Consider the following 4,784-nt stretch of genomic DNA (forward strand, 5'->3'; position numbering starts at 1 on the left):
TGATGTAGACTATCCTTAGAAACACGATGTAGACTATCCTTAGAAACACTCCAGGTGATGTAGACTATCCTTAGAAACACGATGTAGACTATCCTTAGAAACACGATGTAGACTATCCTTAGAAACACGATGTAGACTATCCTTAGAAACACTCCAGGTGATGTAGACTATCCTTAGAAACACTCCAGGTGATGTAGACTATCCTTAGAAACACTCCATGTGATGTAGACTATCCTTAGAAACACGATGTAGACTATCCTTAGAAACACGATGTAGACTATCCTTAGAAACACGATGTAGACTATCCTTAGAAACACGATGTAGACTATCCTTAGAAACACTCCAGGTGATGTAGACTATCCTTAGAAACACGATGTAGAAGTCAACAGACTAGGTCTACTACTTCATTAGAAGTCAAGGAAGTATTAACAAATGAAAAGGGTATTTCCCATCATAATTTATCGAGTATCTATTGACACGTAAAGCTTTTACCTGTGTCTTATCAACAGATAACCTACAATACAAATATTAGCTGAAAGCAGTGTCATGCACATTGGGGAATATAAAGTTATATTTTTATTCTATAATGAATGCCAGCTAAGAACCAATTAGGCCTATATCTTTATGTTATTACTAACAATACCAGCGTTACAGTAAAAGCCGTTTCTGTTTTGCTGTAAGACATGAGTAGTAAATGGAATAGTATAAATGTCCCTGTCCCCTTTTTTTGTTTGTTTCCTCGCAGGTCTCAAGTTGCAGTCAAGGAGGAGCTGAGAGTCCTCCGGGCTTTAATGTTGGAACCTGCTCCTCAAATATAAAGAGGTGTTTGCCTTCCAAACGCAAGGAAACGCTGAATTACAACGTCATAGCGGAACAGCGACCAGACACACCGTCCTCTCAATAACCAGCAAGAGGCAACCAGTTTATCCCAGGCAACATCTCCAACCAGACAGTTGAAGAATCAAACCCTTTCTCTATTTTAACAAAGTTGTTTTTTGTATGTACTTATATAGTACGTATTTGTCACGGAACATTTCACTGTTATAGTCAAATTTAGAGAGAGAGAAAAGTTTTCACTGAGCCATGGGAGCGTGAGGAGAGAAGCTCAACCGAACTTTTGCTGAGAGTGAAGAGAGCATGTCTGCACTTATCAGCGTGTACTCGTCGTGGCCGGGAGAGCTTTGAGTGCTCAACGGGAGATGGGGACGTGCCCTGACGGACACGGCTCGCACAGGACTCCCGCGGACAAAAAAGCGTCGGAGCCGCGCATCAGACGGCCCATGAATGCGTTCATGGTCTGGGCAAGCAGATGAGAGGAAGCGCCTGGTTGTCCAAAAAAACTGTGAGACCTGCACAACGCAGAGCTAGCAAGATGCTGGGAGATTCACGTTTATTTTTACGGACTTATTTCATATTTTATAATTACATATTTTGATATGATTATTATTATGATTAGGATTCTTCTTTTTTATTAGTATTATTGTGCTATAGGCCCACACATGCTCTGCCAAAAGTTAGCCTACGTCAAATCAAAGCTATTAATTGCCTAAACCTTTTCAAAATTGAGATATCAAATCATAACATTTGTTTCTGTTTTGGTATTTAAAAGTATGTAAAGAAAATACAATACATAAAAACATATAACAACATTTATTTAATTTTTTATTCTATTTTTAAATGGGGGAGGGATTTTGAGCAACATCCACATCTCCTTAAAATGAAAACAAAAATAACTCCTCACCTGATCAACATTTCTAGTGGCAGTTAGTTCATGATTGGACGTCGCTAAATTCAATTAAAAATGCAATCAATTCCATTGCATCTTTTTCTACCTAGTAGTAGTAGTTTATCAGGAGGCCTGTGGGTCACTTGCATTAGTGCATAAATCTCCGCGTGTGTCCTGGCGCTCGCTCGCGCGCCGTTATGGTTTATTCTATTATTTCATTACAATTATATAAAAACGGTCAAACTATATTAGAAGGTTAAATATAAATATATGTGAAATGTGTTTCAATTTAGAAAGCGTAGGCCTATCCATTCCCTATATCGAATTGACGGGGGTTACTTTATATGGCTCGGAATTAAGATTTACATTTCATTTCAGTTTGACCTTTCGGGTATAACTGATATACCAATAATGAATTATTTCGTTAAATTGATCGTGATTCATATTATTAAATGATGATTCATATTATGTTGCTCTTTAATAAAATGTACCCCCGTCTTACAGTGTGAAAATAAGCATATAATGCATTCATCCAGTCAACATGGGAGAGAGCGATATCATGGTTTATTCTTCATTTACATATTCACCTCGAAGGGGTAATTGAAAATGTTTTCCATAAATATATGCTATTGTTTGTCCATTGTCAGAACGAAGATTACGCATTCAATGAAGCCATCATGTGGAAATGGTCTCTTTAAAAGTGATGGCATTACAACCTTTGGTTGTTTTAATCCTCAAGTAGATATTCATTCATTATCTCAATGATATTTGGGAGTTGCTTTTCGTTTTGAATGCAATAAATATGTAATCATAAGCAATGTCAACACAACACTATGTAACATGTTAATATGGTGCGCTATTGCTCTAATATATGCTTTAAAAAAAACGAACATTCCACTGAACATAAGCAAGAAAATATGTGTTTATTATTGATAAACTCATTTTTTAAAAGGTAGAAACTACGGCACACTGGTGATCTTGGATGTTTTAAAGACATAGTACAAATACAACGTTATACGTTTTTATTTAAGTGAACGATTAACTGATATTCTGTTTCTTTGTATCCCGCACCAATGTTTCAGTCAACTAATGCAATATAATATAATAATAGTATACTAATAATAATACTAATATAAGTACTGTTACATTGTTTTTCCTCCATAAACTATTTCTGTATATGGCCTTATAAAAAGAGTTAACAAGAAAGCAATGATTATAGTGGAGGATTAAACTAGTCCTGTTTCTTGTTCTTTCTGCCAGGCAAGTCGTGGAAGGCCCTGACCCCTCTTCAGAAGCGTCCCTACGTGGAGGAGGCCGAGAGGCTGCGGGTGCAGCACATGCAGGACTACCCCAACTACAAGTATCGCCCTCGTCGCAAGAAGCAGCTGAAGCGCATCTGTAAGCGTGTGGACCCAGGGTTCCTACTGAGCAGTCTGGGGGGGCCTGACCAGAATGCCCTAACTGACTCCGGGGCCTCTGCCTCTCTCTGGGTTTGGATAAAGAAGGGGGGATGGTGGTGTTGGGTTTTCATCACGCTCTTCCCTCAGCCCGGTTAGATCCTTAAGAGATTTACCGTCCAGCAGCACCTACCCCTACGGCCTCCCCACCCCACCTGAGATGTCCCCCTGGATTCGGCCCTGGACCACGACTACCCCTCCTACTACCCCTCCTCTTCTTCCTCCTCATCATCCGTCTCCTGCTCAGAGGAGCGCCACCAGCACCAGTGTCAGGGTCAGGCCCCCGGAGGAGGTGGTGGTGGAGGTCACATGAGTCCCCCGCCCTACCACCCTGACTACACCCAGACTTCCATCCACTGTGGCTCCCACTCCCACCTAACCCACCTCTCCCACATGTCCCAGGCTCAGTCCGGAGGCCTCATCCCTGGGCATCCTCTGTCCTACTACAGCCCATCCTCATGGTCCTCCCAGCTCCAGGTCCACCCGGGCCTCCAGCCCCACCATCACCCCCACTTGGGGCACCTCTCCCCAGGTCACCACCACCAGCACCACCTGGGTCAGCTCTCTCCTCCTCCAGAGCAGAACCATGGCCAGAACCACGGTCAACTGGAGACACTGGACCAGCTGAGTCAGGTAGAGCTTCTAGGGGAGGTCGACCGTGATGAGTTCGACCAGTACCTGAACTCGACTGCGGCAGGTGCGGCGGCAGCGGGGGTAGGGGTATTCCACTCCGAACACGGAGGAGGAATGACTGTGACGGGTCACATTCAGGTGACGTCTGGGAGCAGCGTTGTCGCGGAAACCAGCCTGATCTCCGTGTTAGCGGATGCCACAGCAGCGTACTACAACAACTACGGCATCTCTTAGACGGGTCGTCGAGTTACCTGGTCACCATGCCGACACCGACAGCTCACGCCATCACACTTGGGAACTGACCCGGGGGCCATTAATGTGTCATCACGCGTCTCAGAGGAGGACTGTTGATCTCGCGTCAGGTGTCTATGTCCGTGTAATTTTATTAAATTGTGATCTATAAGGCAAAACTTTGAGACGCTTGATACCTATGACCCCAGGTAGGCTGAAGATGGGTTAGGGGGCGACACCAGAACCAATCACATAGCAAGATGATTGTTTGGGGCCAAGGAAGGAAACAAGAGGGTATAAATGAGAGAAAGAGAGAGAAGATTGAAGGACACCTCAGGGATGCTCAAATAGGTCAACTAGTTCATCAATTCTATCTGTCTATTTCCAGAACTGAATTACAGCCGGTCGTTGTCCTCTTGTCTTAACGTGTTGCCAGTCGTTGTCCTCTTGTCTTAACGTGTTGCCAGTCGTTGTCCTCTTGTCTTAATGTGTTGCCAGTCGTTGTCCTCTTGTCTTAACGTGTTGCTGTGAAGCGTGTTGTACAGATGCTCTCATCACTTATTGAAGCACTTTGATGTTTCAACTAAATGCTTTATTGTATTGCTGTTATTATGAATTATTTCTGTTTGAATGTTTGTATTATTTGTTACCCGACATTAGTCGGCATTAGTTTTATTTTTACCTCAGTAGTGTCTATTTAAATGAGGATTAGAGGGACATTTCTTATGAAGTTATCG

General features: G+C 42.7%; 1 pseudogene; it reads left to right on the forward strand.

Moving 5' to 3' along the window:
- LOC121846507 overlaps window positions 1-4,274 on the forward strand; it is a 19,902-nt pseudogene extending 15,628 nt beyond the window's left edge.
- The last annotated feature ends 510 nt before the right edge of the window (window positions 4,275-4,784 follow it).

The sequence above is a fragment of the Oncorhynchus tshawytscha genome, linkage group LG05 (genome assembly GCF_018296145.1).
Source record: "Oncorhynchus tshawytscha isolate Ot180627B linkage group LG05, Otsh_v2.0, whole genome shotgun sequence".
NCBI lineage: Eukaryota > Metazoa > Chordata > Actinopteri > Salmoniformes > Salmonidae > Oncorhynchus > Oncorhynchus tshawytscha.